The 26,371-nt window shown below is 36.1% G+C and overlaps 1 long non-coding RNA gene across 1 annotated transcript in view; it reads left to right on the top strand.

Moving 5' to 3' along the window:
- LOC119468591 overlaps window positions 1-25,798 on the top strand; it is a 58,316-nt gene extending 32,518 nt beyond the window's left edge. Inside the window, exons 3-4 of the long non-coding RNA XR_005197290.1 lie at window positions 6,354-6,509; window positions 25,556-25,798. This is a non-coding gene — a long non-coding RNA (uncharacterized LOC119468591). The remainder of the gene's footprint in view (window positions 1-6,353; window positions 6,510-25,555) is intronic.
- Window positions 25,799-26,371: the final 573 nt, after the last annotated feature.

Below are 26,371 nucleotides of genomic sequence, written 5' to 3' on the forward strand. Positions count from 1 at the left end.
AGACTGCATGGTCAGCTGCCACAGCACTTCGATCTGTCCCTGAATGCTTTGAAGAATATAGACCTTTGTATTAGGTTTCTTAGAAGGATACACAGAAATTTTATATAATGCATCACAGAGCAAACTTCTAAAAATTCTCTGAGTACCTTTATCCCTCTACTCAAACTTTCTCAAACATCTAATGGTTATTCATTGAGTGGTTATTCAGTTGTATACACTATTCTAGGTGCTGGGAAAACGGAAGTAACCACGATGGAAAAATTTCTTAAATATTTGAAGTTTACTAGCGTAGTGAGAGAAAAGAGACAGTAAACAAGTAAACACAATAAATAAACAAGATCATTTCAAATAGTGATAAGTACTATATAGAAAATATAGTGGTAATAGAGAATGGAATGGGGGGCACTTTAGATAGTGTGATTAGAAAAGGTCTTGATGGGGTGACACTTCGGCTGAAAACTATGGAGAGAGAGTTGAATATATAAAGGTCATGGGGAGGAGAATTCCATGCAAAGTAAATAAATAGATGAGGGTGGTGGCATAGGCAGGAGCCAAATCGTGCATGGCCTTATAGACATAAATAAGTCGCTGATTTTTGTTTTGATTGCAATAGGACTCCAGTGGAGACTTAAGAGAACTATATAATCTGATTCATGATTTAAAATGATCATTGTAGATTTTGGGGACATAAAATTGTCAGAGAGACAGCTATTGTACTAATCCGGGAGAAGGTGATGATGGCTTGGGTTTGTGGAGTATCAGAGAAGATAGTGAGAAGTGGTAGAATTATGATATATTTGGGAGAGGAAATCTTAAGACTGGCTAATGATTGAGATAATGGTGGGGAAGGTGGCAGTGAGGAAAAGAGAGGAATCAAGGATGATAACTTTCCTGTTTATTTCTTTCTGCAAGTGGTCTCCTCATAAGGTGGTATTCTTCCTTTACTACCTCCGCGTCTGCTGCATGTCATGTTAGCGATGGACTCCCTCCCAGGTGCTCTCTTCAGAGACAGCCTCTGGGAAGTTAAGTTCATTGTTTGCTCTGGCTGCTTTGTTTTGGAGAAGCAGGACTACTGGAATTCTGATAGCTGCAAGTTTCACTCTTAATAACATCATGTTATAGTCACTTAGCTTTGTTCTTACCATTACTTCTTCTAAAATTGTTTTGACCTCTCTTTCTGACCTCCTCCAACCCTTTCTCGCCTCTAGAAAGACATTTTTATCCTTCAAATATTAACTTCTCTCTTTAATTCTTCCCTCTTTACCAGTGGAATCGATGACGCTGTGCTTTCATATCTTTTTGTACTTATCTCTAATATTTTATGCCACATTATATCTTCATTGTTTAACTTTCTGTCTCTATCATGAAAAATGTGAACTGTTCAAAGGTTAAGAAAATGTCTTTTTTAAAAAAATGTTTATACTCCTAGCACAGAGCCTGGCACATTATAGACTCTGAGGAAATGTTGGTTCAGTTAAAGGCACTGAATTACTTCCTGTTCTATTTCAATTAGTTTTGTTTGGTAACCACTTACTCAAATAATCAAAAATATGTCTGAATAGCACCTACATGCCATTTCTTACCAAAACAGTTATTTTAGATTCTTAATGTTAATTTAAAGAAGTATTTAGAATTTTACATTATATATTTTCGGTCTCTAATTTCTTTGCTTTACTAGAACCAACAGATGACTCAGAAAGTTAATCTTTATGTGTTTACTGTGGAAAAAATGTTAAATGTTGATTGACCGCTGGCCTTTTCCCCTGGACATAGTAATATCCATTCTTAACAGCTTTGGCTCTATACTGCTTGATTCACTTGTCACCAGTTCATTGCAAAGTTGCCACATAAACTCTACTTAAGTGGAAGGTGTGGATCCACTAGGCTTTTTTTGAGAAGTATCTTGCTCTAAAAAGCAACTGTTGAGATGCTGATGGTGAGAGTGATGTCATGTGTATAGATACAGATTCATCTTCTGAAGACATGCATTTCTTTTAATTTTGGAAGGTACAGTTTTTTAGGCAAAAGGACGGGAGGAGAGAAACAATTTGATGATTCAAATTTAAAACGGGAAAGACACTCCTATATGTCATATTTTGGCAGGCAGGGACAGAGGGATCAATGCACCTTTCACATTTTCCCAAGGTGAGAATTGTACTAACTTTAAGGTAAACTGGGAGAAGGCATTAGTTGATAGAATATGTTTTTAGAGTAATAAATTTTTAGCAGGGCTGAGTAAGCATTTTTCCATGTTAATCATTGAAGGGAAACGAAAATAATAATTTTTTTGACCAAGAATAGAACTGAAAATTGTGCCACTGTCACCAGCATCTAAAGAAAGTTATAAAGTAAGTCTGTGATTATATTTGAGTCTCAAGCATCTTACTGTTAAAACATATTGGAAACAACCTGGTATTACCTCATCTTATAAAAACAAAGAAAAAAACCTATCATCTCTTAACAAAATTTCCACTCCAGCCTGGTTTCTCTGCTTCTTTTTAGAGCAAAAGTCCACAAAAGAGTTACCTACACTTGCAGTCTCTAATTCCTCTTTGTATCTCTCATATACGTACCCTTCTCAGGTTTTTGCCACTCCGCATCCCACCGAAGTTGCTCTCATCAAGGTCAACAAAGACCCTCAGGTGCTAAATTCAATTCTCAGTACTCATCTTACTTGACTTATTAGCAGCATTTTACACAGCCGATAATTCATGTTTCCTGAAATCTCTTTCTTCACTTAGCTCCCAGGACACCACACTTTCCTGGATTTCTTTCTGTATTTCTCTGTGTCTTTTCTCTCTCCAATTTTTAGTTTGTCTTACTTATTATCCTGTCGTCTTAATGTTGGCTTGGTCTGGAACTCAGACTTTAGACAGCCTCCTCTCTATTCTTCCTACTTTGCTGATCTCCTGTGCCTCATGGCTTAAATATTATCCAGTGTCAACAACTGCCAAATTTGTATCTTTGTCTCAGAGCTCTCCCACGATTTCAGGACCATATATCCAGCTGACTGTGAAAAATCTGTTCATAGGCTGGGCACGGTGGCTCATGCCTGTAATTTCAGGACTTTGGGAGGCTGAGGTGGGTGGACAATGAGGTCAAGAGATTGAAACCATCCTGACAAACATGGCGAAACCCTGTCTCTGCTAAAAATACAAAAATTAGCTGGGTGTGGTGGCACACGCCTGTAGTTCTAGCTACTCAGGAGGCTGAGGCAGGAGAATCACCTGAACCCTGGAGGCGGAATTGCAGTGAGCCGAGATTGTGCCACTGCACTCCAGCCTGGCAACAGAGTGAGACTCTGTCTCAAAAAGAAAAGAAAAATCTATTCAGATGTCTAATAGATATTTCAAAATTAACATGTCCAAAAATGGATTCTTACTCTTGTCCTCCCCACAAATGTGCTTCACTCACATACCCTGTATCAGTTAAGGACAACTTCAAATTTCTACTTGCTCAGGCCAAAAATCTTAGGATCATTTTTGCCTACTTTCATTCTCTTAGGTTATATTCACTCTATCAGAATGCACCTTGACTCGACCTTCAAAATATATACAGAGTTTTGCCACTTCTTAAAATCTCTGCTTCTCCCTGGATCTAACCTATTGATATCCCTCATTGGGATTATTGTAATAGTTTCCTAACCAGTCACTCATTTTTATACCTGTCCCTCTCCAGCGTATTCTCAAACAGCATTGTGAGGGGTCTTGTTAAACCGTAACCCAGAGCAGATCATTCTTCAACTTAAAATGCAAGGGCTTTCTGTGTTTTCAGAACCAAGCCCTTACAATGACTTTTATGACTCTGCTAGGCCCCTTTACTTCTCAGATGTCTTCTGCAACACTTTACTCCGATCACATTGGGCTTCTCACTTTTCCTTGAACCTTCCAGATGCTTTCCCACATCAGGACCTTTGAACTAGCTTTTCGCTTTTCCTGAAATGCAATTCCTCCAGATAACATACATGGTATGGCTCTACCTATATTGCTCTTCAAGTCTTTCCTCACTTGTCACCTCTTCAATGAGGCCTATTCCAAGTAAGACATTTAAATTTGCAACCTCTTTGCCGGTGTACTCCAAATGTACATTACTCTTGGTCAATTTTTTTTCCTGCAGTTCTTTTTACCTTTTAATATTTTTTATATATGGCAGAAATAATGGTTTGTCCAGCTGAGTAGATTGCTAGGCTATAGTCTCAGTCCTCTTGCATTTGGGTGGGACATGTGACTCATTTTTGCCAATGGAATGTATGAGGAAGTGAGGTATATCATCTCCAGGCCAAGATCTTTAAGTGCAGGTGTTCCTTTTCCATGTTCATTTCTTTTCTTCGTGTCTTGGCCAGATGCAGATGATTAGTGGGAGCCACTAAAAGGAAGGAGCCTAACTTTCTGAATCATAGTGCAGAAGGATGTCCATAGAGCACCTAGTTAGACTATGATCTGAGGAAGAAAGCAATCTTTATTTCTGTCCTATTGTTATGTTCAGCCTCTACTCTGATTAGTTAATGCCTGTGCTGATGTAAAACGCTTCATCACTGATAGGCATACAAATGGATAGTGTATTCTCTTGAAGCAGTGGGCTAGGTAATAGCTGTTAGTGGAGGGGAGTGGCAATAAATAAGATATGGATATTGTAGGCATGGTAAACAATTTTGACAGTTTCCTTAAATGAATTCAATAAAGATCGTTATGTCTTCAAGATTATGAGAATTGACTATAATTTGGGCTAGTTTGTCTGAAATTTATATCTTAACTTGCAAACTTGAAGAAATTCAAAGATATTTTCTTTTTTTAAATTATTGTAGATGTTTATAAGCAAGCATTTAACTTAAACAGTTATTCTTGTCAATATAAGTTTAAACAAAACTCTAATGAATACATGCCTTGTTTTCTTAGCCATGGCAATTTTCGTAGCCATGACATGCATGCTAACATGTGATCTATACCCTGCAGAGTCACAACTGAATCTTAGCTGGGAACAGATTGTGTCAGATAGGATACTGCAGCGAAAGAAAAAGAGAAGGCTCTACATTCCTGAACAGATGGAGTAGTAGATCTTAGAGGCAGACATGAAGCTGAATTCCAGGCAAGGCAGATATCTTAGATAATGAGATAGAACAAGAGAGAAAGATCTCTGACCCTACTATTGATGTCAGAGTCAGAAATTGGGAGCCAATTATTGTATTTATGGTTCTAGAAACTAAGTACCTTTTCAGGTAAAAGGAGAAGAGTTCAGGTGGTACTGAAGGTTTGAGTGATGGTGGCAGGGAGAGAGCAGACATTTTTGCCATTACTACCCAGTAAGTGCCACCAAAACGCTTTATTAATAAATGAAAGGGTTGAGTAAGCAGTCAAGTTTAATTTATGGATTTAAACATCGTTAATAAACAAACTTCAGCTATTTAATGTGTTAAAATATGTTTGATTATACCTTGGTAATAATCTGAACATAAATTTTATAACATCAACTTGCTCTTGTTTTTGTGAACCAATTTTTTAAAATGAACAGTACATATAATGACATCTTGGAATACAAAGTAAATATATTATTTGTGCGAAAGCCACTTAATTAACAGTAACTTAAAATCAATTTTTTTTTTTTTAAAAAAGACAGCATTATTTTAAGAGAGATATGCATTATCCCTGTGTGCCCAGAGCTACCAACACTTAGTGTGCATGTAAGTGACCATGAGTGTGAATATTTTTAAAGTCCATGGGCCGAGCATGTTTCTTCAAAATGCAGAAAATTAGAATTTTCATATGTAATCCCATGTGCTTGACTTTCTAGAACAGGAAATTACGGTTTGTTTCTAAATTGAACAGTTAGGAAAAAATCTGGATTATATAACTGCTGATTTTGTGTTGAAATGGACATTTGTTTCAAGAAAAACTCATTGCCCACAACCACAGTGATTAGGATTCAATGCCCAAGTGTATGACACTTTATTAGTAAGAATGAGGGATGAGCAAAGTTGTAGTTACTCATTTTTGCCCTGTTGGATCTAGTTGTGTTTTGGTGGTAGCCTGGAAGCAGTGTTGACCGTCAGCCTGCTTGCTGAAGATATGATGGCTGATGTCACTGGCCTTTTATCAGGTTTCTTCATATTGTGTCCATATTACCCTCTCGCAATCCATAGGCAGGATGTGAGTGTTTTGATGAATGGTTCAGAGGTTGTTCACTTTTGATCTTACGTTTAAAGGGAATCAAAGCAAGTATCTTAAGGAGATCACACTGTAGTTACTACCCTAGCTAGTGCCACATTTGGTAACACTATGTGAAAGGATAATGTTTTCAGAATTTTGTTTTTAAAAAAGATTTCTCTCTCCCTGTTATTTTCCCTTTTTTTAATGCAGGTAAAATATTAGCTGTTTCCTTTCCTCAGAAAAGGTTTATGGAAGATCATAAATATAAAAATAATAGCTAAAATGTATTGGAACACCTTCTACATGCCAGGGGCTTTAGTAAGCATTTACAGATGGGAACACTTAATTCTCACAGCATCCCCTGAGGTAGGTACCATTGTAATTTCCATTGTTCAGGTGAGAGTGTAAAGCTGCAGCAGCTACATTATGACTCTGCAAAGCAGAAATTGCTGTCTAGCACTTTCCTTTCTAGCAAGGTATATTAGTTCATTCTTGCATTGCTATAAAGAAATACCTGAGATTGGGTAATTTTTAAAGAAAAGAGGTTTAATTGGCTCACAGTTTCTGCAGGCTGTACAAGAAGCATGGTAGTATCTGTTTCAGGGGAGGCCTCAGGGAACTTACAATCATGGCGGAAGGGAAACCCATTCATGAGAACTCCACTCCCATGATCCAGTCACCTCCCACTAGGTCCCACCTCCAAATTACGGATTACAATTCGATGTGAGATTTAAGTGAAGACAGACATCCAAACCATATCATGAGGTTTCTAAAAGCCAAAGTCCCTTGAGAAGATTAAAACTGATGTCCTGGAAATAGAGAAGAATGGAAGTGGCTCTAAGAGAAAAACAAGATAGAAGAGGATTTTAATTTTTTTTTTTTTTGAGACGGAGTCTTGCTCTGTCGTCAGGCTGGAGTGCAGTGGTGCAATCTCGGCTCACTGCAACCTCCGCCTCCTGGGTTAAAGCGATTCTTCCGCCTCAGCCTCCCGAGTAGCTGGGACCACAGTGATGGGCCACCACGCCCGGCTAATTGTTTTGTATTTTTAGTAGAGACAGGGTTTCACCGTGTTGGCCAGGATGGTCTCAATCTCTTGACCTCCTAATCCACCAGCCTCGGCCTCCCAAAGTGCTGGGATTACAGGCGTGAGGATTTTTTTAATAAATATATATTTTATTGCATTTTAGGTTTTGGGGTACATGTGAAGAACATGCAAGATTGTTGCATAGGTACATACATGGCAATGTGCTTTGCTGCCTTCCTCCCCATCACCTATATCTGGCATTTCTCCCCATGTTATTCCTCCCCAACTCCCCACGCCCCACTGTCCCTCCCTAGTCCCCTAGTTCCCCCTCACAGACCCCAGCGTGTGATGCTCTGCTCCCTGTATCCATGTATTCTCATTGTTCAACAGCCGCCTATGAGTGAGAACATGCGGTGTTTGATTTTCTGCTCTTGTGTCAGTTTGATGAGAATGATGGTTTCCAGGTTCATCCATGTCCCTACAAAGGACATGAACTCATTGTTTTTGATGGCTGGTTAGTATTCCATGGTGCATATGTGCCACGTTATCCCTGTCCAGTCTATCATTGATGGGCATTTGGGTTGGTTCCTAGTCTTTGCTATTGTAAACAGTGCTGCAGTGAACATTCGTGTGCATGTGTCCTTATAATAGAACAATTTATAATCCTTTGGATATATATCCAGTAATGGGATTGCTGGGTCAAATGGAATTTCTATTTCTAGGTCCTTGAGGAATCACCACACTGTGTTCCACAATGGCTGAACTAATTTACACTCCCACCAACAGTGTAAAAGTGTTCCTATTTCTCCACATCCTCTCCAGCATCTGTTGTCTCCAGATTTTTTAGTTATCGCCATTCTAACTGACGTTGAGAAGGTATCTCAATGTGGTTTTGATTTGCATTTTTCTGATGACCAGTGATGAACATTTTTTCATATGTTTGTTGGCCTCATGTATGTCTTCTTTTGAAAAGTGTCTGTTCATATCCCTTGCCCACTTTTGAATGGGTTTGTTTGTTTGTTGTAAATCTTGTAAATCTGTTTTCATTCTTTGTAGATTCCGGATATCAGCCCTTTGTCAGATGGGTAGATTGCAAAATTTTTTCCCATTCTGTTGGTTGCCGATTCACTCTAATGACTGTTTCTTTTGCTGTGCAGAAGCTCTGGAGTTTGATTAGGTCCCATTTGTCTGTTTTGGCTTTTGTTGCGAATGCTTTTGGTGTTTTAGTCATGAAGTCCTTACCTATGCCTATGTCCTGAATGGTTTTGCCTAGATTTTCTTCTAGGGTTTTTATGGTGTTAGGTCTTATGTTTAAGTCTAATCTATCTGGAGTTAATTTTAGTGTAAGGTGTCAGAAAGGGGTCCAGTTTCTGCTTTCTGCTCATGGCTAGCCAGTTTTTCCAACACCATTTATTAAACAGGGAATCCTTTCCCCATTGCTTGTTTTTGTCAGGTTTGTCAAAGAATAGAGGCCTCGGAGGCATCTACATCCATCTGATCTTTGAGGAGGATTTTTTGGTGGCCAAAGTGAGACCAGGAAAAGAAGAGAGATTTGTGGATCTCAGGAGAAGCAAGAACTTGCCATTTGCTTCCTGAGCAGGAATTAGTAATCTATGGAAGGGTTAGAAAATACATGCAGCTTATGGGCCAAGCCCAGTTGGTTGACTGTTTTTTATAAATAAATTTTGTTGGAACACAGCTATGCTCTTTTTTTACATATTGTATGTAGCTGCTTTCACCCTACAATGGCAGAGTTGAGAAATTGCCATAGAGACCATATGGCTTACACAAAGCCAGACATATTTACTATCTTGACCTTTAGAAAAAATGGTTACCAACCTTGGTTCTGTAATGTTGCTGTCATCATATCTATTTTAGGTGAGGCTACTTTACATCAATCTGATACTCACAAATTATTTTCCTGTGTTGTGTGACTCTATTAAAACTCATGTAGTATTCTAAGAGTTGTGGGCTAAGCTAATTCTTGAACAGATTTTTGTGGTTTAATATCATTTAAAAATTAAACTTTATTTTGATTTCTAGATATATGTCTTTCATTTGCTAGAAGTAAAACAAAATTAATTTTTCTAAGTACATGTACTTAATAATGGTTTATTTTTAATGCACATTTTGGAAAGTGTAACTTTATTTTTTTTTTAACATTGTCTATTGCATACCTCTTCTTTTCTATCAAGCAATTATTACTTTTTTTCCCCCGACCCCAGTTTCACTGATTCACCCTCCCTTGCAACAATTTAAAATAGTGCCAAGGAAAGTTGCTTGTTCCTGTCTTGAATCTGTCAAGCTGTTAACTAGTTTCTTCTCAGGTGTCTGCTGAAGATGAAGCAGGTTTTCAACAACTGTTTCAGGGACTATTTGGTGAAGTTTGCATCATTATTTTCAGCTACAAGAGGGTCCTGGCCAACAAGAGGTAATACTTTTGTTCCTTGTGCTCTAAATATTTTGCCAAATTGCCATCTTCATATAGATTAGTAACTCCACATTTATTTGGTACAGGCAACAGAGGCCATAGAACAATTTATGATCTAAACGCAACTTGAAATAGCAGAATTGCTGTTAGTGCTTAGAAATTAATTTAGAAACCACTGTCTGTTAGTGTAATGATTTACTATTGGTTTTGATCCATGTTTTGGAACTTAAGAGTGTTAATTAAGAATTATGGCATAGGCCAAATAGAATCTGGTAAAGTTTCATGTTGAAGCAAAACAATCAGTTATAAAATTATTTTGAATATAATAGACATTTTCGTATTTACAGATTAAGTTGTGATTGATACTATTTAATGTTTGAGGATGTGAATCACACTATCACCACATATTATTCTATAATTTGTATTGTCTAAGAGATGAATGTGTACATCTTTTATGAATTTTTAAAAAATTAACAAGAAAAATATACCAAGTTAGAAGCACTTGAATGGATTCAGGATTGAAGTAAGCTTTAAAGAGGATAATTTTGTAAATCAGAAAAAGAGTGGTGATTTTTAAGGGTTGATTTGAAAAAGTATCAAATAAACAAAAATTAATCACGATGAAAAAGTGAAGATTCATAGGGTGTTTAAAAAATGTGGTCTCTCTCAGAACAGTGTATCCCTGAAGCAAAGCTCAAAAATGTTTCCCCTAGGGAGCTACCTGAAAATTCCTACTAAAAGCAGTGATAGTGATGATAATGGCCATTAATATTTTACAGCATTTTCCAGATTATGATGCCATTTCTCAAAATGTAGCTCATTTGATTTTTTGTGGTATCTCTGTAAGGTATCTTGATTCTCTGAATTTCTTTAGTTATACTTGCCTCTGTTCCTCTCAGTGGTGCTTTATCAGGGATGTATGTCCGTGTCAGATAGGATTCCAATTCAGGAAGTACATCTGAGATTTAGCCTCCCCTACCTTTTTAAAATCCCCTTCCTAGGTGATTCTAACACATAACATCAGGATAACTTGTATAACTATTTAATATGCTGACTTGCTTATATTTGTTTTCAAGTTTGATTTTTCTAGCTAGGCAACAATTATTTAATGATTTATATTTAATTATTTAATGAATTAAGGTTATCCAAAACAAAACAGATTCATAAAATAAGAGTTATTTTACACATACAGAAGCGTATCACTTAGAAATTAAAACTTGACAGTAAAATATTATTAAAAATCTCATTTGACAAGAATTGAATTTGCTCCAGTTAATTTAACAACTCTTTAAAAGTAGTAGGTAGACAGCATTGTGTTAGCTGATGCAATGGCTTCCGAGCTGAGTAAAACATGATTCTTGCTCTGAAAAAGCTTGCAATGCAAGAGGTGAGATAAAACAAAGCAGAATATTATTACAAGAAGACATTCTCTAGTTAAATGAGAATTATTACAGTTAGCATAATTAGGCTGTCAATGACCAAAGAAATCAGAATGCAGCATCATCCACCCAATACCCCAAATCCATTGCATGATTGGTAATATTCTTCTGAAGCCTGTTGAAGAGGGATGATCTCTCCCTCTCCTCTAATGTGTTGGAAATCAGGAGAGCCTGCCTGTAGTGGGAGAGGAGCAGACACACTAAAAACTGAAAAATACAATGGTGTGTAAGGAAAGTGCAGATTACAAATGAAGGGGGGGTCTGAGGCAAGTTTAAGTGGACAAATGAGAGTTAAAAGACAAGAAGAACAAGTTGATTGAAAATGGGACAAAATTTGTGACTAACTCTGCCCAGGTTTATGTGTGCTCCCGGAAAATGTTTGTAGCCAGTAGCCTAGGTGCATTTAAAAGGGTTGTGACAGGTGGCTACTTAGAAAGAAGTACCAAAATGGTATTAATGTATGGTTAGTTGGATAATGATAAATAAAAGTTATTTTGCAAATAGGTAAAGAAATCATTGAAGTGAAAATTATTCATCAGTCTCAAAAATTGCACTCTCTCTCTAGTAATTAATTCAGGAGGGGTAGATACTTTTCCGCTATGCATCCTGCTGGATGACTATCATGATGATGTTTTCCACTTTTACCATCTAACAAAAGCTTGTCATGCAGTTTTTTTTTTTTCCCAGTGAGGAAATCTCTGTCAGGTTTGCTAAAAGATAGATTTATTGTCTGACATTATTTTTCAGGCTTTCACTTTATGAGACTGCCTGTGGTTTTGCTCCTAATAGGAACTCATTTTTGTTACTATCTTTTTAGATAAGTGGCACCCTATTTTAACTCCGAGCCAAAGACAGTACCACATTATTAGATTTTTTTTTTTTTGAGGAAAATTCAACTTGTAAAGGAAGGTAGAATCATACCTTGATGAAGAAAGTCTAGGAAGGCAGTATGCTTTTGAAAGTGCTTAGCCTTTCCACTATGTGTGTTGGGCATCTGGATTTACTGTTTCAATTAGTAATTATTAAGTGCTTATTATAGGCCAGGCAGTATTCTTGATGTTAACAGAACACGGTGAATAAGCCAGGCAAAAATCCCAAGCTGATATGGTTTGGATCTTTATCCTCACCCAAATCTCATGTTGAATGGTAAGCCCCAGGGTTGGAGATGGGCCCTGGTGAAAAGTGACTGGATCATGGGGGGCTACTCTCTGATGAATAGTCCAGCACCATCCCCTTGAAGCTGTCCTTGCCATGTGCATGAGTCCTCATGACATCTTGTTGTTTAAAAGTGCGTAGTACCTCCCCATTATCTCTCTCTTACTCCTGCTCTTGCCATGTCAGTTGCCTGCTCCTGCTTTGCCTTCTACCATGAGTAAAACCTCCTTAAGATCTCCCCAGAAGCGGATGCTGACGTGCTTGTAAACCACTTTTCTTATAAACTACCCAATCTCAGGTATTTTATCTAGTAATACAAAAATGGACTAGTGCACAAGCTAAACATTTTTATTAAACAAGGAGACCAGTACATGAACAACATAATAATTGCTAAAAGAAATCAAAACAAAAGGGATGGGACAGAGAGTAATGTGGCATCTACTGAAGCTCCAGGGGTCGGAATTTTTTAAGCAGTGTGAACCACACCACAGAAAATCAACAGCTGAATAGAAAGAGCAAGGTTATGGGTGGGAAGACTTATTAAACATTTCCCAATATCGACTCTACAAAAGTGTTCATGTAAGCCATCTTTAAACAAAATTCATGAGTCATTAAACAAGTATTATTACTTGACAGTTCTATCACTGCTTTTCTAAAAACAAAGGCAATTTCTCAACTGTAAAAAGCCAAGTAATTAATATTGTTCTTACATTTAGTTCCTTTCTATTTTCTGGGGGTGGGGGGAAGAAATTCAAAGGCAAGTGAGGAAATTGCATAGAAAATCATTTAAATCTCTAATTTCCATAATACCTCAAGGAAGCAATACAGACCACTGATAATTTGGTACTTTCTAGGAGTTGGAGTCAACCTGAAAATCAAGAATCCTAATAGCAGTTGTTTTATTTATGATTTTTTTGCACTATTTGGAATTTGGGTTTGGACAAAAATATCTTATCCCATGTAGATTCTTAGTATTCCATTATAGAAGAGAGTCTTAAGTTACAAATATCTAGACCTAGGTATCATAGCTTATATAGATAAAATTGAAAGCACTGAGCACTAACCAAGAACTTAACTGCTGCATAGAAATATTTTATTAATCCCGTCATTCTTAATTATATATTCTTGATCTAAAATCATATAGATTTATTGGGTTATGATTTGAAACACTTTGCCAAATTTATATGTGTATAATTTTAAATACATACAATTTAGCATACACACACATACACACTGCACATATTTTTACTTAGTTCCTTGAGTTTTCAAAGCAGTATTGCCCCAGTTTGGCAGATGAGGAAACTGAAACTCAAACCTTTCAAGTGTCTTCAACATGTTTACAGCAAAACTAGGCCTTTAACATGCTATTTCTGATTCCAAAGTCCATCCTTATTCACTCTGCCATGCTGATTTTGGAAATGTTGATGAAAAATAAAGGCTTTTATTGTTTTGTTTCCTGCTTTTGGTAATCAGATGAAAAGTATAAGTTTTCAGGGGAGAAAATTTTACTTATTCTATATACACAACAAACAACTTTTTAGACTCTGGAAGTGTCTGGTCACAAAAAATTGGCACCCAGAAAGCAAAATAAATGATTTTATTTTATATAAATTATTGAAGCAGCATTTCCAAATAGTTATTGGAAATGTTTTGTTAATCTTGTGTAATTATTGTGGGATATAAAGTTAATGAACGTGAATGCCCAGGATGTTTCAGGATGCACTGCAGGAAGCACTGTATGACAGTTACATTTATTCCAGTCCCATTTCACAGACAAAGAACCTGAGGTACAAAGAATTTAATTTATGCAAATGAAAAGCTCAGCTCACCTGGCTCTGAAGTGTCAGCCAGCTGTGCTGTTCTAACCTCTAGCTCCTTTGCAGTTAAAAAAATATTCACGTTCTTTATAAACGAACAGAATAATTATTCACTCTTTCAGATAAGACTACTTCGTACCTGGTTCTAATAGTGAGGTTTATCCTGAATATGGTAAAATCTAGATTCTTCTTTTATAGCTGTAAACTTTAATAAATGTTATATATCATTTTTTAAATCCTTTCCCAGGAAATTTTGGAATATTTCAGGCCATTGGAAACATTTAGTTAACTGAAGCTTATTATGTGGAAACCTTAAAGATTAAATGCCTTTCTTATTGTTTATCATCCAACCTACTGTTATACTGAAACAAAGTATTAGCAATTGGGGATAATAGAACCACTGGCTGTTTGACAAAGACTAATTCCTGTACAAGGACTTGTAGGTCAGAATGAACTTCATCCCGATTCTCACTTCTAATTGATTCATAAGTGGGATGGGCTTTGTATTTATGTTGCAGTGTAGTAACTCTCTGATAGGGTTGATGGTAGTTAGTTTTGAAGCATTGTGCTATAGTTCATCACTCTGATTTCAGCTTTCAAAATCATTTCCATTTCTAGAACTGGAAATGTTTTACTTGAAACAAAAACTTTGAGTTCCCAGCAGGCTTCATACACATTGATTTGGTAATCCATATACTCAGTGCATGATTTTAAATTGTATTCATTACTGCAGCCTGTATTCTCAGCAACTAGGTAGGTGGTCACCAAGAAAGCTAGCCACTAAAATGGCTGACTCAGAACAACTCAAATTGCATATCACTTTCAGATACTGTAGTACATTAAAAAGCATTGTCCTTATCAGTTCTTATGAGCTAAAGAAACGATGTGGTTTTTGTTTGTTTTTTATTTGTATTTTTTAAACGAGAAAGTATTTAGAAAAAGAAATGAAGCCACAGAGATCAACCCTGCTTTTATTTAAGTAAAATGGACGTCCTGTTGTAGAGAAGGAATATTTCAATCTTGTTGAAGAGGTAAATGAGAAACGACGATTCACTGTCAAGATGTATCTTGCACATTTGATGGAAAATTACTGAAGAGAAGCAGTCACATTTCAGTGTCTCAGACCTGTTAGGAAATGAGAGCGGTTTCTCTCTGCGGAATTGTTACTGTGAAAAACAGGCTGCCTTGTAACACTGCAGTGCTTGATTTCAAGTCCAAGTTTATATTGGGCCTTCAACAAGGTGTGGAACGGTAATAGGATGTGGTGTTTTGATATAAGGCCATTTATAAGTCTGATCCGTAAAAGCTCATGACATTCTGAGAATTCTCTGCTCTGATTTTTCTCAGGTAAAAAATGTAAGGGGGTCAATGTTAGACACTCAAAGTTGTTAAACAAATATTAAGCAATTACTACTTTATGAGCACATTTTCTAAGTTTCTCTGCTATGGTATATCTTTGGCAAGCTTAAATTGCTGAAAAAAAATCATAGATATACTGATACCCATGATAACTTCGGAATAGTATAAACCATCTTTAATTATCCTAAGATAATACAGCTGCCCTACTCATGTTGTTTTCAGAAATGTTTAAGACCAATTATAATAAGACCCAGGCTCCTGGGATTTTCTTTTCACTGGGTAAGATTTCTGGAAAATCCTAATTTATCTGATTTGATGTCTGTGAGAGAGTAATTTCCAGCCTACAACTAGTTCTCATACAGACATTTTTGTTGTCTTACAAAATTCTGCGTTTCAGTCTCTAATTACCATTTTACTGACATGTGAATAAAGACCTATAGTGATCACATTTGTCCCAGGCATGCTTGCTTTGGCAGATCCCACTTATCAAACAGAGTCTAATTCTAATGCAGATATTTGAATCATCACATTACATATACTTTTGATAAAAAATTTTAAGATAATTTTATTTTAATGGAATTAGTTATTTCTTTTGCTCTGGAGATTTAAATTTTATTATGTTTGTATGTGAATTGAGTCACAGGTGACATAACATTTTTGCAGATATTACTTGAATATCCCATTAATTTTAAATTTTGTTGCCAATTATATATAATTATTTTCAGGTCCTTGGAAAGCTCAAAGAGTCTCTTGTCTGTGTTTGTAATACCCAATATAAAAAATGACCCTAATTGTGCGAAGCTAGTCTAAACTATTGCTGTTCTATACAAAGATGTAAGACAGCCACTGCAATGCTAGTTTCATGGTTCTTATGGAAAAGTTGGTAAGTGTTTGCTTCCACTTTTGTAAGAGGTAATGTTGAAATGCTTAGGCCACTTAAGACAAAATGCTGTCACCTTGAGGATAGTGTAACTGACAGGATCAGTGTTGTAAATCCCATGTGAAATTGCTACTTAATATGGAACAAGTATCATTTTGATACCAGCTTTCAATCTAATAGATAAAATGATCATTGGTTAATCATGCATTCACACACATTGGTTAATCACACACTTGTATACTCTTATGTATATATAACCTTTTCAAGCTAATTATATTATATACCCCTTTATAAACAGAAGCCAGAAGGCTTTCTTATCCCCACCTTACCAACTGTAGACACAGCAGATTAAAATAGAAAATAAAAGGCTGAACCTTGTGGATCAAAGATGAGGCAGGTGATATAAAATGGATTAAAGTTAAAATGAAGATAAATTGCTGAAAGCAAACAAAGACATGAGAAAATGCAAAAAGCTTTCAAGGTTAAATAGAGTGATAATCTCAAAAGCCAAATGAATTTAAAAGTTCTTTTTGGTTTTATCACAACCTTTCACAAATAGACCTTAAAGAGATACCTGGGTAAATATGATGAACTACTGCAGTGGTTCACCACAGGAATACCATATCTATCATCTAATTCCTTTTTTTTCACAATTTTTCTCCTATGTAAAACAAAATAAAACCTCAGTTTGAGACAATTTTAATGGATTATTAATATTTGGGTCATCTCAATACAATGCATATTTAATTTTAATTCAAATCATTGGTTCTGTCAAATGTAGATGCCATTTATTAATTTGAGAAAGAATGTTTAAGTTGTCTAAAAGTGGCTAACATCCTAGTATAGAGTTCTGTGCCAATATGGCTGGGTTTTATGTTTAATGTCTACATAGAACTACTAGTTTTATTGGGCATTAGCTAAAATTTTCTTCTTTTCATGTTATTTTATACAGTTTCTGATGGCTTTTGGGTCTTGTGGCTTGGTCCCTCAGCAGCTTACCAGCCAGCAGCCCTTTGTTTTGTATCCTAGATTATTTGGTGGATTATCAAGGTAGTGACCGACTGTATTAGAAAGAAAAGCTATAAGCAAAATTGTGGCGAGTCTCTTTAAGCCCATAAAATGAGTGAAAAGACTTTTGATCACATGTAATATTTAGGAAATATCCTGGTAAAATTTTAGTTGTGTAAGAAATGACAAGTGCATATACTACATCAAGCCTTGGCCACTGACTCATATTTTATGTTGGTGTTGAGTATTTTTAGTTTTCAACAATGCTAAGTTTGATTTTTTAAAAAATAGGAAAATTGGGAAGGGGGTTATAATACAACTTAATTTAACTAATAAAACTTTAAAAAGTCACAAAACTCTTCCTGTGGTTTCAAAGAGAAGTTATAAATTGTGCTGGCATTATTTGATTTTTTAATAGAAAAATTACTATGTGGGAATTTTATAGTTTAATGATATCATGGATTAGAAAAATATTATAACCCAAATTAGAGTCTGTGGAAAACAGAATGAATAATTTAGTTATTCCAGAGCTGAGACATGAATCTTGTTTCCAGATAGAACGTAGAGTTATTAACGTGGAGAATAAAGGAAAATAATTCATGTTAAAATGATTGTTAAAATTCAGGATAGTACACATTCAAGAAAGACAGACCTTTTTAGTCATCTCTTTATTTGTGAGAAATGACTAAATGCTTTTACCTAATTAAGGTAAAAAATCAAATCTAGAAGAGATATGAATGTATATGGGGGCCCACCATTTTTTAAAATATGGGAATGAGACCAGAAAGTTAGGTAATATTGACTGCTATCCTGTAGTGGAGCTGGGAAGCAATTTCTAGAGAATCAGACTAGTCCTGCTTTGAGAAAAAACACAATATATATTTAGCATGGGTGGTGTGGGGAAAGGGAAAGATCAGTGAAGATTGTAGATGATAAGAGTGAAGCTGAACTCTTACTCTGGATCAATTAGAAGTGGCAGGGTTGGGTTTAGGAAATTTCAGATAATGAAACAATCTTTCTCAGTGTGCTACTTGGCTCCTTGGAGTACTTAATATGAAATTAGAAGGTAAATGGGCACAGCATTAAATAAAACTGAGTCACACAGAAAGAGAAGCACCCATTTGCAATTTTTTCTTCTAATTAGTGTGCGGGGGGAAAAAAAAACAAGTCAATATGTTACTAATATGTACTTAAGAGCTCTCTAGCATGTGTTGATCTCTCTATTTAATAATTAGACAGCAGGCCTTGCTCGGCGAGCCACTGCATCTAGCTAGATGTTTTGACATATTTTATTACACATGATATTGATTTTTCCCTTACAATAGTGATAGGAAGCTTTTATCTTAAATTTATTGAAGTAAAAGTCGTGATTCCATTTAATCTAAAATATTAAGTACATAAGCATATAGGTTTTAGACACCAGTTATGATAGCAGTATGCAAATGAAGGGAGTTTGATCAACACTGATCTCAGAAAGATATTTCAAACCCTCTTTTATTTATGAGAGGTTCTAGAGGAGTTTGGTCAAGCACTACCTGCTAAGAACTCTTTAGTTGAGCACCTCTACCTTTTTAATGATAAGAACTCCATTCATTGGGAAGGGAAGCAAACCCTCCTGCTTGTCCAATACTAGAAAAAACAACTGAAAAAATGGTAGCTTGGATAGACTATGGATTTGTGAAGTCAAATGGACCACTCCTAAAATGAAAAAGAAACTTAATACTATCTTCACCACCAGACACTTATACTTAGTGATTGTGCAAATTTGTTTGCAATAATAACATTTATAGTGTGAAAATGAAGAAAACAATGGTTTCTTCATTGACTTTTTTACATGTACAGTTTATTATACAGCTTGGGCATTTGAAAATAAACTATATTTGATTAACGTAGTTGCATAAAACATAGCTAAAACGTGAAACCTTAAACACCAACCATAGACACATTCCCTGATCGTTAGTAAATCGTAACATAAGCATCTGTAAAACATGTTGCACTCAGGAGGCAGTGATTCTTGAATGGTCTGGGATGTATTTGGCAGGAGTTAACTTCCCTACTCTGACTCTTGTTTGCACTTTTCTTACCAGACCAGGGTCATCTAAGAAATTAATACTCAGCAGGTTTTATGACTTTTCAGCAACTCATAAATTTAAAATTTGCTGCTTAAGTGGACAGTGAATGTGAATGGATTATTTTATGGAGTCTTTGAGGCCTCTTATAGCTTTCTGTAAAGATTATTTGCACTGCCGTTTTATTTATTGCATATTTTTTACCCTCTGCACCATAGGCATTAAAAAAATTACTTGAGTCCTAACTAAATTTAGAAATAGCTGTGTTGAGTATGGTGTATGGAAAAAAGCTAAGTTGGATAACAGGTATATAAGACTACCAAAAGGAAATATTTCTATATCTATTGGACTTTTATGCTAAAATACTATTCCAAAGAAGATTTCCACAGGTTATAAGGCAGAATTGGTCATTTTCATGTTCTTGCTTACCCCGGCCCTGAAATTCCTTTCTCTTCTCTGTACTTTACGATTTTTCTTTTGTAACTTTACCCATTTGTTTTTGTATTACAATTAGTAATGTACACATACGTCTTTTTTAAAAAATAGGTTTTGTATCTGTTTAGCAAAAGTTGAAGTTATTCCAGTTTTGTCATTTGCTGCCTGAGTGTCCTTGGAAAGGTTACTCAGTCTTTCTGTCTCCGTTTCTCCAGCTATAAAATGGGGTAATAACAGTACATATATCTTAGAATGGTTGTGAAGATTGAGTGAAATCATTTGTGTAAAGACTTAGAACAATGCCTAGAGCCATATATCAGAAATAATAAAAAACCTTTAGATATTTAATTTTGGTGGTTTTATCCCAGTACTTTTTTCAAGAAATACGCAAAAGAATGATAGATTGCTGTAATGAAGCAAACAAACAAACCAAAACTCCGAAATCCAGGACTCTTGATTTTCATCTTGTTTCTCTCAATGTTTGTGTAAACTTAGCTGATCTAGAAGATTTCCTGTGCTACAGTTTCCTCATTTAAAAATGTACTTATTTGAAGCTTGATGTCTCTTGAACTTCCAGTTTAAAAGTTCTGTGACCATTATGATATTTTCTGTCAATGGAAGGACATTTTTAAAATATAAATGTGGTAATATTTTCTGCATATGATATACTGGGTTTATAGTGCAATATTAAGTTCTTATTGAAATCACTGTAATGAAATGATCTTTCAGTCTGTACAAACCTCATTTAAATGAGTAAAAGACTCATACTTATTATATAGAATTTATTTTGTATCTATTTAGCAAAACTTGAAGCTGAACAGATCATTTATCAGAGGAGCTTATCTGATGAGACCAGATATTAGTACAACTGAATAAGATGCCTCAAAATTTAATGCATGAGTCGTATTTCCAGAAAAAAGTTTAGCTAATGCTTTGGTAACTTCTTTCTATAAGATAATGCTTTAAAATGCTTTTATATGGATGATTGCTGAATACTTAATTAATTATTCTGAAACTCTCTCCTTGACCTAGGTTTCAAGGAAAATTGACATTTAAATCTTAGTGGCTGGAAAGTGGAACTGACCCATTGCACTGGGTTGTTCTTAAAGTTTGGGATTAAAAGAGATTATCATGGATCCTTCCTGGTTGTGAATCACATCACAACACATGAATGATTCAATCTTCTCTTTACTTCAAATACCTAGCAAGTATAACCTTTTTCTTTCCCCTCTGTTGAGTTTTGACAGGTAACGTTTAGTGCTCTCTCTCATTCCTTGTCCCTCTGTCCATCCACTGCAAACCATTGCAATCTGATTTCTCTCCACTTCGTTGAAACTGCTTTGGCAAAGGACGATGACTTCAAAATTGTTAAGTCCAACGAGATACTTTTATCCCTTTTTTTTACTCTGCTGCTTTAGACAGCATTGCTACATTCTCCTTCTTTAAACTTTTAAAACAGTAAATATACTTCTTCTGTGTCAATATTCTTACCTTGTTCTTTTCCTTTCTCACTGATTGGTTCTTCATATTTGAGGCTTTTCATTGTCTTTTGTACTTAATTTCATCTATTCTTACACACTCAAGCAGAAAATCTTTGAGCTTTATTTTCAAAATGTACCCAGGGTCCTACCATTTTTTACCACTCTAAACTGTGATAATTGTTTTCTTAAATAATAGTGTAGCTTCCTAATTCATTTCTCTGTTTTCTTTCCCTTGCCCCTTAAGTAGGTTCTGCAGATAGCCTGCAGAGTAGTTCTATTATAACTTAAATAATATTACTTTTCCAAATCTCAACTTCTAATGGTTTCTAATATTATTCAGAGTGAACGCTGAAGTTCATACAATGGCCATTAAGGCTCTAGTTGATTTGGCCCCTTGTTATCTCCCTGATATCATTTCCTTCCACCCTCCTTCTTGATTAATATTCTTCATTTGTATTGGTTCCTTATTGTTCCTCAAACATACTGCATAGACTCTTTACCTCAAGGCTTTGGAATTTGCTGTTTCATCTTAACAGAAAACTACTTCCTAAATCATTCATGTGATTCACCTTCTCACTTAAGATCTCTGCTCAAAAAAAAAATCGTAAAATTGCAGAACTGCCAGGCCACTCTCTATAAAATAATGCTACCCGCTTCTTCCTCACCTTATTTGATTTTTCTTCATCTTATTATGCTATTGATGACTGCCAAATACTTAATCTTGACTTTCCTTCTAAGCTTCTTGATAAACATTTCCACTTAATTGTCCCACAGACACCACGAATGCACATGTCCAAACCTGAAGCTCATTGGAAATGCCGGAAATACCCAACTGTTTGTAACCTGGACAAAACCTGTGGCTTCATGCTTCTATCCAATTACTCATATTAATTTTTCACCTGTAACACTCTTGCTCACCTGCTAATTTGTACTCATGCTACAAGATCAGATTTGATTTCTTCTCGTAGTCTTTTATTAACGTAACTCCCACCCACCAAGTGGTTAGTTGTTCCTCCTCTGGTTCTATAACACCTTAAGCTTATCTTTAACCACTGTATGTATTGAATTATAGTGATATGTTTCCTTTAATTATCTCTTTTCTCTAATAAACTGTAATCTCCTTAAGGATAGAGACTACGCTGTACATATCTTTCTATTCTTAGTACCTCAGTATTCGCAGCATGGAAGGAGCTCTAGGAATGTGTGTTAAACTGATCGGAGTTAATGTTCCTTAAAGAATGACAGAATGTGGAAGAGCCTTATTAGCCAGAGTAAAGAAGAGAGGAGAAACAGTAAAAAAGGAACTTTGTGACTGAGCCTGACTCATCAGGATTAATCTTTATACAATTCCAAAAATTTGAGAACTTGGATATTGGAGGTGGGAGTGGGGGTGGAATAGGGTTGGCGGGGCAGTTCTGCCATTGGCTATGGATATTTTGAGAGAGAAAAGATAATAGAGGTAGAAAAACAGAGCTTTGTTCTTTTAGCAGCTTCACAACACAGCACCAGTTGTCTGACCTAGCTTTAGCTGTCCTGTTGGGTGGTGGGGGAAGGATCAATCACACAACGGTAAATTCTCAGGAGACCCAGAGTCATCTTGTTAAGAGAAGGAAAATAGAGAGAAACACCCTGTTTCAGAGAAACACCATGAATAAACACTTTAAAGAACAGCCCTTGGTATATTTTCAACATACAGATAATTGGATAATAGGCTTCATTCGATGCATGGCTGTTTTCTTATCCTTTTCTGACTAATGGCAATTAAGATGTTGAAGTGTAGCGTAGATAATTCAGTGGTTGTTGCCATGGCTAGTAATTACAGAGTCAGAAGAGAAATCTCCTGATTCCAAATATTTGGTTTTAAATTTCTCATTTCTTTAGAAAGAAATGCGTTCAAAGACATGTATTCAAGTGCTGGTTTCTTTCCCTACTACCAGTCAGACAAATTTTCTTGGATTCAGTTTCTTGATCTTTAAAATGAGAGTAATAATGTTTGTTCTACAAAGCTCCCAGGGCTGTCATGAAGCTCCAATAAAAGCTGCAAAGGGAAGAGGTACTGTTTTTAAGATAATCATAAAAATAGGAGGCCATCTTATTGGTAGATATTAAATCAGTTTCATTTAAATTATGTTATTTGATGTTTGGTGTCTTAAAATGACAAACAATATTTAATTTATCCAAGTTAATGTTATTTTGCTACTGTTACTTCCAGAATGACTAATATACTGGATAAATTGATTATGACTGAATTGGAACCTGCCTCTAAAACAGTGTCTGCAGGGCCCACACTCAAAAGCCAGTTAGTTATAGATGAGCACATGATCTTTTCTTTCTGCTGGTGGCTTATGCTTCCTGAATGAATTCCAAAAAGAAATCATGTTATATTGATTTCCTATCTGTAGTAGGTTGTTTGTTGTATAGCCAGCTTGGAAGGTATACATGATTGTATCAATTAGTAATATTTGTTAGGGGAAGCAGAATATCTTTATAATAAGTACTTTGCAATTGTTTTTATTTTTTTTCAGAAAAATAAATGCTGTGAAAATCTTAATTAGCAATATTAAGAGAATATTTAATGTGGCCCTCCAGTAGATAATTGGAAGTGAGACAAAGTGGAGTCACTCCTGTTTCCACCATTGATTCCCAATCCCATGTATTCTTCATATGGTAATACCATACAGGGTCACTGATTTAATGCATACACTGTGTCCTGAAGAATGCATCATTTTCTTGTAGGCTATTGCTTTTAAGGTAGTGCTTCGGCTTTATCTTCAGTAGGATGCCCCAGTGTTCTGTGAGGCCTGATGCTTCTGGATGGCATACTTCTTTCTCTTGAAAACTCGTATGTTAGTCAGGTTCTATATTGTGTGGAATTCCATGCCTGCAGAATGAACAATCTATAAATCTTCAAATAGTGGTACTGGCTGAAGCACTGTGAGAAGGATTGGCTGGCCTCTGCTCTGTAAAGTTATGAAAACTTTATCTGGTATATATATTTATCCCTATGAGGATTAACTATTGGTGCTTTCAGGATGAAGAGATCCATTATGTCCAGCTAGCCAAGACTGTCTAGTTGGTTTCCTCAAAGACTAGTGCCATATCATAAAAGTCAGCATTTGCTTTTGTTGCTGGCAGATTGCGTATTCAAAAGCAGTGACCACTCCCTTCATGTGTACACAATACTGTTTCTAGGATGGTCAATGATGAATCCTAGTTAATATAAACTGACTGAGTTGTTTTCTCTACTTAATTGTTTAGCTCCTCTTCTATGGTGGGTGCTTTTGGTGAGTGTTATTAATTATATTAGTTCCCCCTTATCCACAAAGGATAAGTTCCAGGGCCCCAGTTGATACCTGTGGATAGTACTGAACCCTATATATACCATGTTTTTTCATGTGTATGTGTGTGTACACACACACACACATACATGCACACATATATATATACACATACCTCTGATAAAGTTTAATTTATATGTTAGGTGTGGGAAGAATTTAGGAACACTAACTAATAATAAAATAAAAGAATTATAACAATATTCCAGGATGAATTCCCTTGTGCTTTGGGGCCATTATTAAGCAAAATAAGGGTTACTTGAATACAAGCACTGTGGTACTGTGTAATCTAATAACCGAGAAAGCTGCAAAATGACTAATGGGAAGGTAGCATAGACAATACAGACCTGCTGGACAAAGAGATGATTCATGTCCTGGGTGAGACTAAGCAGGATAGTGATGGATTTTGTGATGCAATTTAAACTTGTGAATTGTTTAGTTCTAGAATTTTCTATTTCTGATTCCCAAACTGCTGTTGACCGTGAGTAACTGAAACCATGAGTAACTTTCACATGGAAAGTGAAACTATGGATAAGGGGAGAGTACTATGGCTAACAGAGATTGCCAAATCCTCTCCTTGAAAAAAACAAACAACTACAAAGCTGCATGAACTTATAAAATCAACCCTTTCCACACTCTGTACATTGAGGAACAGAATGCAGCAATCTGAGAAACATTTGTGCTTGAAAAATTGATGAAATATGGGTAAAAGGTTTCAAGGTCTATTTATATGATGACAAAGGGTGATAGAGTTAATATAGCTCTGAGGCAAGACTATAAATGAATATCATTGTTTGTCCCACATGAATGCCATACTGCTTCTGATCTTCTTACATGTTTAGTATAGAAAAACAATACATTTATGAACTCACTAGATATCTGAGGTTCCTTAACTTTTGTTACCACCCTCATATCATTATCCTTTTGCATGGTACCATTACAGCTTAGTAATTACCAGCCAGCTTTGCTGTTCTTGCAGGCATTGGCACCTCTCATCACTTCCTCCCCTCATATCTTTCAAATGTATGAAGTGTTGCGTTGCAAAGGGCTTCGCCCTCTGCTGAGACATTTTCCCAGATAATCAGCAGCAAAATCTTCAAAAATTTGGCCTCCATCTTGTGGAAGTGGCTATCCATGTGCCATATTCTACTGAGGATGGAGTCTTCTTTGCCAGCAGGGAGGTGAATGAGCCATTCTCCAAACTCGTTCTTTCTGACTGTGGTACCACCTATTTCAGTTCAGGTCCTCCAAGAGGCAGACCTCAAGACAGTATTATATGTGCAAGAGATTTATTGGGGAAGAAACCCCTGAACAATTTAGGGGAGATAAAGGAGGGGGAGAAAGTATGAGAGGTAAGGAGAAACCTTAGACCATAATGCAGCTGTGACACCTGTAAAAAATAGAAAGGAATAAGGAGGATGAGAGAGGAAAAGCTGTAGACTAAAGTTCTGAGAGAGTTCTGTCCAGGCTGATGGGAAGTCTTAGAGCAAAGATTGCCTATTAGAAGAGTCCTCCAGTTGCTATGAGCCGAGATTGCACCACTGCACCCCAGCCTGGTGCCTGGCGGCAGAGCAAGACTCTGTCTCAAAAAAAAAGAAAAAGAAGAAGAAGAAGAAGAGTCCTCTATGAGAGAGAAATGGCCAGGACCTAGTACCTTCTCACTGGAGGGTCAGTTGTTGGCTGGGATCAGCGTGAGGAAAGCATGCCATGACTTTGGCCTCCTGTGGGGGACCTGAAGGGCAGCAGCTGGAAGCTGTCAGCCAATTATGCTATCTAAGCAGGTTCTCTAGAAGTA

The sequence above is a fragment of the Cebus imitator genome, unplaced genomic scaffold (genome assembly GCF_001604975.1).
Source record: "Cebus imitator isolate Cc_AM_T3 unplaced genomic scaffold, Cebus_imitator-1.0 Scaffold452, whole genome shotgun sequence".
In the NCBI taxonomy this organism is placed as follows: Eukaryota; Metazoa; Chordata; class Mammalia; order Primates; family Cebidae; genus Cebus; species Cebus imitator.